Source organism: Zingiber officinale, chromosome 2A (assembly GCF_018446385.1).
Source record: "Zingiber officinale cultivar Zhangliang chromosome 2A, Zo_v1.1, whole genome shotgun sequence".
NCBI classification, from domain to species: Eukaryota; Viridiplantae; Streptophyta; class Magnoliopsida; order Zingiberales; family Zingiberaceae; genus Zingiber; species Zingiber officinale.
The window spans coordinates 85488815-85499914 of record NC_055988.1 but is presented as its reverse complement, the minus strand read 5'-3'; the positions used below and the strand labels follow the sequence as shown (position 1 = coordinate 85499914).

The 11100-nt window shown below is 40.9% G+C and overlaps 1 long non-coding RNA gene across 1 annotated transcript; it reads left to right on the top strand.

Moving 5' to 3' along the window:
* The first annotated feature begins 9565 nt into the window (after positions 1-9565).
* Positions 9566-10317, top strand: LOC122039754. The gene is made up of 2 exons (XR_006128364.1): positions 9566-9673; positions 9773-10317. It is a non-coding gene; the product is annotated as an uncharacterized LOC122039754 (long non-coding RNA).
* The last annotated feature ends 783 nt before the right edge of the window (positions 10318-11100 follow it).

Genomic DNA, 11100 nt, shown 5'->3' with positions numbered 1-11100 from the left:
AATTACACTAGTATACTTAGAGTGTATTGAGTAGGACCATTAGAGGTCGTTTCTTTTATACTGACTTTATAAAGGAACAAAGACCTCAGTTATTATGGAAGTGTGTGCTCTTAATCCTAATATAATAACAAGCACATATATTTGATATTTATTTCTTTAATTTATCAATGGGTGAGATTTAGTTCGATAAATCAATAAGCCCGATAAGTTAGGAAATGATATCACTTATAGTGTGTGTTGTTGATTATAGAAGGAAACTGTGTCCTAGTAATCTAGGTTGAGAATGTCCCCAAGAGGAGCTCATAATGATTGTCATGTTAAACCCTGCAGGTGGACTTAGTCCGACATGACGATAAGGTTGAATGGTACTACTCTTGGACTAAGATATTAATTAAATGAGTTGTCAGGAACTCACTTAATTAGTGGACATTCGACATCTTAAACACAGGGAGACTAACACACTCATAATAAGAAGGAGCCCAAAATGTAATTTGGGATTAGTGTTGTAGTTCAATAATAGTTCTCTAGTGGAATGAATTATTATTGATAAAATTAAGTTGTGTGTTCGGGGCGAACACGGGATGCTTAATTTTATCGGAAGACCAAAACCAATTCCTCCTCTCGGTCCCTATCGTAGCCTCTTAATTATAGAGTACTATACCCACCTATACCCACCTTCTTACCCATCCCATAGGGGTCGGCCAAGCTAGCTTGGAGACCAAGCTAGGGCCGGCCAAAGTTTGGTTCATGGGTGCTTCAAGGTGGCCGGCCCTAGCTTGGGTTCAAGCTTGGTGTGGCCGGCCCAAATTAAAATAAAAGGATTTTTATTTTTAAATTTTTTTTTTATGTGGATAATATGATTTAAAAGAGAGTTTAAAAATTTAAATCTTTCGTTTTATAAGATTCTACAAAAGATTAAGAGAAGAGCTAAATCTCTTTCCTTATTTGTAGATGAAAAGGTTGATTTTAATTTTGGTAAAAACTTTTCTTTTAACCATGTTCATGATTTAAAATAAAGTTTAAAAAATTAATAATTCTCTTTTATTAGTTTCTACAAAAGATTAAGAAAAGATTTGATATCTTTCCTTATTTGTAGATTGAAAGGAGATTTTAATTTTTAGAGATAACTTTTCGAAAATTATCCACATGTTTAAAGAAAGATTTAATTTATAAAATTTCCTTTTTATTAACCAATCATGAAGGGAAAAATTATTGGAGAATTTTTTTATAAATTTTCGGAAGCAAATAAGGAAGTTTTAATTTGTGTTTAAAATTTTATTTGCTTGGAGATTTTATTAGTGGCCGACCATTGTAAATTGAATAGAGAAAATTGTTTTAATTAAATAAATTTTCCTTTTCAATGGCAAAAGAATTAAGGAAGTTTTTTATTAAATTTTCCTTATTTGCCAAGACCAAGGATTATAAAAGAGGGGGTAGAGGAGGCTTCATGGTGAACATCTCTATTCTATTTTTCCTCTCTTTTCTCCTTGGGTGTGGCCGGCCCCTTCTTTCCTCTCCTCTCCTTTGTGTGGCCGAGACCTTCTCATGGTGGAGATAGCTTTGGTGGCCGGATCTAAGAAGGAGAAGAAGGAGAGAAAAGAAGCATCTTTTCTAGTATCCCTTGGAGCATTGGTGGTGGTTGAATCTCTTCATCCTTGGAGGTGCTCTTGTTGTGGCCGAACCTTGCAAGGAGGAGAAGAAGGTGCTTTGGTGGTTTCTCATCTCGGAAGATCATTGCCCACACAACGTTCGAGGTTAGAAGAGGAATACGGTAGAAGACCTAGAGGTTTTTGCTTGCAAAAGAAAAGGTATACTAGTATTTAATTTCCGCATCATACTAGTTTTATTTCTTTGTAAAAATACCAAATACAAGAGGCATGCGATTCTAGTATTTCGAATTTGTTTTCGATGTTGTGTTCTTTTGTTTTTCTTTTCCTTGTGATTTGATTGTTCTTTTCGGTTGACCTAGAGTTATTTAAGGAAATTAAATATTAGCTTTCCTTAAAAGGCTTTGTCTAGTCGGTGGTGGTTGTTCCCATATCCAAGAAGGTCATGTGCCTCGCCACGTCAGTACTAGAAGCCAATTTTGGAAATAGATATTTAATTGTCTTCGTAACCTAGGTGATTTTAATCAAACGTGTTAAGTTCCGCAGGAAATCCAAGTCTAAACCTAAAAGAACAAATAAGTTAAACTTAGGATCAAACGTGTAAAGTTCCGCAGGCGATCCAAGTTTAATTTAAAATAACACATGGTAGCTAGGAAAAGGTTCAGACCTTTGTACAAAATTTTTGTACAGTGGAACCGTTAGGCTTTCCGAGTAGCAACCAACATACTCGCCTTATAAGCTCGTGGTTCCTTTGAGTTTGCTACTGCACCGCTATTATCACAATAAATTGTGATGATTTTGGGCAAATCAGGAATCATATCTAAGTCCATTAGGAAGTTCCTGAGCCATACAACTTCTTTGGCTGCCTCGGAGGCTGCCACATACTCAGCTTCCATGGTTGAGTCTGAAATGCATTTCTGCTTAACACTCCTCCATGCAATGACTCCACCTCCTAAAGTAAGCACAAAGCCTAATATAGACTTACTATTGTCTCTATCTGATTGGAAGTCAGAATCCGTGTAACCCACAGGGAGCAGATCATCTGCTTGGTATACCAGCATATAATCTCTAGTCCTTCTCAGATACTTTAATATATGCTTTATGGCAGTCCAATGTCCCTGCCCTGGATTACTTTGATATCTGCTAACCAAGCCCATAGCAAAACAGATATTCGATCTCGTGCAAAACATAGCATACATCAGGCTTCCTACAGCTGAAGCATAAGAAACTGTCTTCATTTTTATCTCTTTTGATGTCTTCAGAGACATCTCTTTAGATAAAGATACTCCATGCCTGAAGGGTAGAAAACCTTTCTTGGAGTCTTGCATGCTAAAACGAGCTAGGATTATATCGATATATGAAGCTCGAGATAAGCACAACATTCTTTTCTTGCGATCCCTTATTACTTTGATCCTGAGAATATGTGCACATTCTCCCAAGTCCTTCATATCGAATTGCTTGGACAACCATACCCTTACTTCCGACAACACTTTGATATTATTTCCAGCTAACAAAATTTCATCTACGTATAGTACAAGAAATATCACCACGTTTCCATCACACTTCTTGTATACACAAGACTCATCCAGACACTGAATAAATCCATATGACTGGATTCTTCATTAAACCGGATGTTCCAAGACCTTAAAGCTTGCTTTAGTCCATAAATAAACTGATTGAGCTTACATACTAGATGCTCTTTGCCCTTTGTAATAAACCCGTCTGGTTGCTTCATATGGATGTTTTCTTCAAAACTTCCATTAAGAAAAGCTGTCTTGACATCCATCTGCCAAACCTCATAATCCATATGAGCAACAATAGATAAGAGTATCTGGATAGACTTAAGCATAGCTACTGGCGAAAATGTTTCCTTATAATCGATTCCTTCTTTCTGAGTATATCCTTTCGCAACAAGCCTTGCTTTGAAGGTTTCCACCTTCTCGTCTGTCCCTCTTTACCTTTTGTAGATCCATTTACATCTAATAGCTTTTACACTATTTGATGGTTCTACTAACTCCCAGACTTTGTTAGAATACATAGATTCTATTTCTGAATTCATTGCTCTTTGCCAAGATGCTGCATCTTTATCTTGGAGTGCTTCGTCATATGTTCGGGGATTAGGTTCATGTTTACCTGAGATCAAGTCCGACGACTCTCCCAAAAACATGAATCTTTCAGGTTGCCTAACAACCCTCCCACTACGACGAGACACTGTCTGTTGTTGTGTATCATTTGTGATACGTGTTGCAGTTTCTTGTGATATTTCATCTTGCACTGTTAGTACTAAAGTAGGCGTGTCCTCTCTTATTTCTTCTAGAACAATTTCACTCGTGAACTTATGGTTCATTACATAATCTTCCTTTAAAAATCGAGCATTGGTGCTAACAATGATCTTCTGATTTTTTAGGATTATAAAATAAACCATATTTCGTTCCTTCAGGATATCCCACAAACAGACAAACTTCTGTATGTGATTCCAACTTGTCAGTGTCTCCCTTCAACACATGTGCTAGACTACCCCAAATCCGAATGTGTTTCAGACTAGGCTTACGCTCATTCCATAATTCTATGGGAGTAAAGAGTACTGATTTAGAAGGTACAATATTCAGAATATATACTGTTGTTTCCAGAGCATATCCCCAAAACGTATTTGGTAATTCTGAATAACTCATCATCGATCTAACCATTTCCATAAGAGTCTTATTCCTTCATTCTGCCACACCATTTGTTGGGGTGTACCAGGTGCAGACAATTGGATTAAATCCCAGCCTCTGATAAGTATTTCCTAAACTCTCCAAAAAGGTATTCGCCACCACGATCAGACCGTGGTGTCTTGATACTTTTACCATGACGTTTCTCTATATCAGCCTTGTACTCTTTGAACTTATCAAAGCATTCAGACTTGCGGCGCATCAAGTAAATGTACTCATATCTCGAATAGTCATCTATAAAAGAGACAAAATATTCGAAATCACCTCTTGCTTGGATAGACATAGGACCACACAAATCAGAATGAACAAGTTCCAACACATCTTTGGCTCTATACCCCTTGGCCTTAAATGGTCTCTTGGTCATTTTACCTTCCAAGCAAAATTCACAAGTTGGAAAGTTTTCCAACACTAATGAACCCAAGAGTCCATCGGCTATTAGCATTTGAATCCTACTTAAGTTAATATGACCAAGTCTTAGAATGGGGCATTGAGGCAAACTCCAACAAGGTAAAGGCACTTCAAGATATGCCACCATCGAGAAACTTGAAGGAAGCTCAGCGCCTCACTGGTCGGATAACACCATTATCATGGTTCATCTCCAAGTCGTCCGACCGGAGCCTTCCTTTCTTCAAGATTCTGCGCCGAGCCACCAAGTTCCAGTGGGACGAGGAGTGTGACCAGGCCTTCGAGGAACTCAAGGCGTATTTGAACTCGCTACCTGTATTAGCTAAGCCTACTGTCGGTGAGCCACTCTGGATCTATTTGTCTTCGACCGAGCACGCTGTCGACTCGGCGATGGTTCGGCAGAACGGCGAAGAACAACCAATGTACTTCTTGAGGCATACATTAAAGAATGATGAATCTCGCTACATTGATCTTGAGAAGCTCACATTTGCATTGGTACTCGTCGCTCGGAGGCATCGCCCATATTTCCTCACTCACACAATTATTGTGATGACTAACAGTCCTTGGGGAAGAGTCCTTCTTAACCCAGAGGCATCCGACCAGCTGATTAAATAGACAACGGAGCTCAGCGAGTTTGATATCCAATATCAGCCCCGAACGCCCATCAAAGTGTAGTCCTTGGCAGATTTCGTCATGGAGGTACAAAACCCCGAGCCCGACTCAGTCTGGAAAATATATGTGGATGGATCGTCCACCTGGTAGGGAAGTGGGATCGGAATACTGCTTATCTCCCCCCAAGTGGAATGAATGCAGCTGTTCGTTCGGCTATACTACCGCGCGACCAACAACGAGGCAAAATACGAGACACTCATAGCTGGTCTGTAGGCCGCTCGACACATAGGGCCATCTAAGTCAAAATTCACTCAGATTCGCAGTTGGCCGCTCAGCAGCTGACCGGGACGTTCGAGATAAGCAACACGCGTCTTAGGCTCTACGCAGAAACCTTTGAGATGCTCAGGGTTAATTTTCGAGAGGTCAGCATACAGAAGATCTCCCGATCAGAGAATCAAGCGACTGACGAATTAGCTAAACTGGCTAGCTCCCAATCCCGGTCGTCATACCCCAGCCGATCAAGCAGGTGTCTCTGGTAGCGCATATAGACATGATGGAAGGGCTTACTTTCATGAATGATTGGAGGATGACGATAGTCGAGTTTTTGAGATCAGGAGCTACACTGTCCGACCAGGAAGAAGCCCGCATTTTGAGAAGAAGAGCTGGTCGTTTCACCCTGATCGAGGATCGGCTCTACAAGAAGACTTTCTCCCGGCCTCTGCTTAAGTGCGTCGACTCGGAGGACATCGACTACATTTTGCGAGAAGTACATCAAGGCTCCTGCGGAGGACATCTGGGCGGCTGGTCGCTAGCGAGGAAAGTTCTGTTGGCTGGGTATTTCTGGCCTACCTTACTGGAAGACGCCGCCCGGACAGTGATCACTTGCTTGTCCTACCAAAGGTACCATAACCTTTCGCACCGACCCACTGAAGAAATGAAGTCTTCCACAGTATCATGCTCATTAGACTAATGGGGTATGAGTATCGTAAGACCCTTCCCCATGGCGACAGGTCAGCGGAAGTTCTTGCTCGTTGCAGTGGATTATTTCTCTAAGTGAGTCGAATCCAAGCCGCTCATGAAAATAACCGAGCAGATGGTCCAAAAGTTTATATGGCAGCACATTATCTGTCGGTTCGGGATTCCGCGTCGGCTCATCTCAGACAATGGTAGACAGTTCGCCAGACAGAAACTCAAGGAATGGTGCGAGGGGTATGACATTCAGCAGGCCTTCACCTCCGTAGCATACCCTTAGAGCAACGGACAGGCTGAAGTCGCCAACCGGGAGATCTTGCGGATTTTGTGGGTTCGACTCGCACACATCGGAGGGAGCTGGGTGGACGAGCTACCCGGTGTGCTATGGGCAATCTGCATGACCCCTAAGGAAGGCACAGGGGTAACCCCATTCCACTTGGTGTATGGAGGTGAAGCGGTCGTCCCCATCAAAATCAGGGTCGAGTCCGACCGGATACAGAACTACAGCAAGGAAACGCCGAGCGGAGGCTATTGGAGCTAGACCTGGTGGATGAGGCGCGCGATAAGGTCGTAGTTCGGTTGATGGCCTACAGGCAAAGAATGCGGTAGAACTACAATCGAAGGGTGATTTCGAGGTCGTTCCAGGTCGGACATCTCGTATGAAAGAAGGTAAAGTCGGTCGGCGATGTCACCAAATTGGAGGCTCCCTGAGCTGGACCCTTCAAGGTCGTGGAAAAGCTCCGCTCGGGCGCCTACTACCTAGTGTTAGAGAGTATACTAAAAGTCTAGCATTTTTTATAAAATTTATTTTTGAAATAAGAATCACATTGGTCAAATGTCTACATTTATGCTAAGTGTAGTTGTCCATTTAATTTATATTGTAGATACCATTATGTGAGGAGACACATAGAAGATCATGTTATCAGTTCTTTATAAATTATAAATAGTAGCTCACAACTAAGATGGAATGAGACAAACCATTAGAGTGGTTGTAGTGTAATTTGATATTACTTTATCTTGACTATAAAATTACACTAGTACACTATGAGTGTATTGAGCATGACCATTTGAGATTGTTCTTTTTATACCGACTGTTAAAAAGAACAAGACCACTGTTATTATGGAAGTGTGTACTCTTAATCATGATATAATAACAAACACGTATACTTAATATTTATTTCTTTAATTCATCAAAAGGTGAGATTTAGTTTGTTAAATCAATAGACCCGATAAGTTAGAAAATGATATTATTTATATGGTGTGTTGTTGATTATAAAATGAAACTGTGTCCTAGTAATCTAGGTTGATGATGCCCCCTTGAGGAGCTCATAAGGATTGTCATGTAAACCCTGCAGGTGAACTTAGTCCGACATGACAATAAGGTTGAATAGTACTACTCTTGGAGCTAAGATATTAATTAAGTGAGTTATCAGTAACTCATTTAATTAATGGGGTATTTGATATCTTAAACACAGGGAGACTAACACACTCATGATAAGGAGTCTATATTATAATATGGAATTGGTGCGGTAGTGCAATAATAACTCTTCAATGGAATGAGATATTATTGATGAACTTGAGTTGGGTGCTCGGGGCGAATACGGGAAGCTCAAGCTCATCGGGAGACCAAAACCAATTTCTCCTCTGGTCCCTGTTGTAGTCTCTTATTTATAAAGTCTTATATCCACTTAAAGCCAAGCTTCTTCCCCATCTTATGGTGGCCGACCTGTGAGGGATCAGTGGTCGACTAGAAGGGGGGTTGGATAGCTAAGCCACCCCAACTTCGATTCTTCTCTACAAGATTAGTTACGCAAGCAGAATACGAAAACTAAAGCAATGAAAATAAAAAAGTAAGAGCACAAACGCTAACACGATTCCTTTACGTGGTTCGGAGATTGTTTGCTCCTACTCCACGGCGTGTCCTTGAGATGGACGAACCCTTGATCCTTTGGTGGATCAATCCCCGGTAATCTCCGGCTAGAGCTTACTCATTCTCGGTGGAGTACAACCTCTCACAAGGTTCTCTTCCTCTTACAAGATGAACTTAGGTTTAGGAGGAAGAGAGTAGGCTTGGAAGCTTTGGGCAATGACAAGGAGTGATTCAACAATAATCAGTAACTTCCTTCAAGCCCCAAAGCTTCCTATAAATAAGAGGAGAGAGTTGATCATCATATCAACTCATCTCGGCACCAGTCGACTGGTAAAATCATCAGTCGACTGGTGCTACCGTTGGAGATAGCCAACGGCTACTTTGCAGCACCAACGGTCTGCCAACGGTCATTTACCAGTCGACTGCTAAAACTAGAAATCGACTGGTAGCTGTTTGCTGAGCGAACAGAATGCTTCTGTTCGCTGCCAGTCGACTACTAAGACTGCACATACACACTTATCCTCTCCGGAGTCGCCCTTGAAGTCCTCTTCCTCGGCCTTCGTCCCTCAGATGCACCCGAGCCCGCGGCTCCTCTCCGTGACATCCTTCACGTTGCCTTGAAGTCCACTTCCCTCGGCTCCATTTCGTTGCTCCTCGTCCGGCGATCCCTCGGATGCCTTCCACACCATCCTTCACCGACTCAAGGATCTGAGCCCTAGGATGAGCTTCTCAAGCTTAGTTGCACCAAGCTCCTCATGTGTGCTTCACCAAGTCCTGGAAGACTCAAACACACATATCAGACACATATGAAAGCCTAACTTAAACTCTTTGACACAGACATCAAAACCATGATCGTACCGCGATCAAACTTGGGTCGATTGCATCAACACGACCAAGCTAAGCTTGGAGCCCAAGCTAGGGCCAGCCAAGCCAAAGGATGGAGCCAAGTTGTGGCCGGCCAAGCTTGGAGCCTAAGCTAGGTGGTCGGCTGATAATGAGCATTTTTATATATTATTTTGGTTTTTATACTTAATATTTTTATCATCTCGTATACTTAAATCTTGTTTTATATCATATTTTACGAGTTGATATTAATTTAGAGCCTTGCATATAATTTTTCCTATATTTTTTGGTATTTTATCTAAAAAATGTGCATCTTACTTGTAGGAAAGTAATCTGGACCGTTGATCAGGATCAAATAATTAAGGGTTCATCCAAGAAGTGCAAACCCAATCCAAAAGCCCACTCTTAAAGCCCAATTCCAAAGAAAAAAAAAAACAATTTCCCTTCTCTCATATTGGATCCGGATATTTCCCTCAATCCAAAAATCCTCACCTCCTTAATCCAAATCCGACCCGTTAAGAAACCTCTCCCTATACTCCTCACACGACGACATAGTAGCCTATCCGTTCATTTTTCTTCCTCGCGACAGAGCTAGGGCACGCGAAGATCTCCCGGCGCCACCTCCTCCTTCTTTCTTCTTTCACCGGCCGACGGTACTCTTCCCTTACCTTTACTGCCGCCGGCCGACCATCCCTATCTCCTCTTCTTCTTCTTCTCGATTCCATTTGACCTCCTCTGCCTCTCGATTCCAGCAACGACGGCAAGCAATTCCAGGCGGCAAGCTTCGGCTTCGATCATCCACCTCACCGGAGGGGTTCTTCGGTGAGATTCTTCACCTTCCGGCGTTCTTCTTTCACTGCTTCCTACTAGGGTTCAGGCGGAAGAGGCAGAGGAGCGGCGACTGTTCATTCCAGCACAGCACCTTCTCACAGCCGGTTGCTTGGTTGTTGTTCATTGGTTCCGGGGGTTCTGGAGCTGGACGTTTCATGTGACAACAGGGAGGGTTAGAAGAGACGAAGTTTGCACTCATCTCCTTTATCCAACAGATCTTTTCCCAGTAGTAGATCTTCTTCCGAGCAGCAGCTTCCTTCCAACATTAGTTTGATCTTCATGTGTTGGTTGTGTTGATTTGGTTAGGCATTGGTTTATTTCTGTGGATTGTTATTGTTGAATGTGAAATGCTTGTATTGATTTGAACTCCCTATGCTTAGATTGCATACACTTTAGCTAGTTTGATTTTCGCACGCAACATGTTCGATTAAATATCCCAACACCTTTTGTTATTTCAATTGTTGCATTTAAGTTTGTTAACTTCTTGCAATGTTTATTCTTATCTTGTTTTAACTTATTTGAATGTTAGTTAGAATTGTGTCTTTCATTTTCATGCCATTAGGCTAGGGTAGATTAGGTTTCATTAATACTCTAAATTTCATTCAATGCTTATTTTATGTTGTCTTTAATTTCCTTGCAATCATAGTTTAAGTTAGACTAGGTTTTCTTTTTTGCATCGTCTTTCATTTACTAGATTAAATTCCATTTAATATTTTGCTATTTCATACCTTAGTTTAATTCCGTTAATGGTGAATCGTAGCGTAGAGTGACCATGCGCTATGAGATCACTACCAATGGATAGATATGATGTCTTTTATTAATTAGGATTAGATTTCATACTTGCATTGCTCTTTTGTTCCTTAGGTTTAATTTCATACTTGTTTGTTATTTCATATCGTAGTTCAAAATTCAAAACCCAAATCTCCAATTTCATATCAAAAATCCAAAAGTCATAACCAATCATGAAGTTATCATCCTATCGTTACATTCTTTGGGAGACGACCCGAGTCATTTCTATACTACTTTAGTGTAGAGGGATTCGGTAACTTTAATTGTAATTTGATAAGCTCCCGTAGTACGACACTCGAGCTTACATCACCGGCCACATTAAAATAAAAGGGTATTTTAATTTTTAAAATCTTTCCTTTTGTGGAAGTCATGGTTTTAAAAAAAAGTTTTTAAATTTTAAAATCATTCCTTTTATAGCTTTCTACAAAGGATTAAGAGAAAGATTTGATATCTTTCCTTA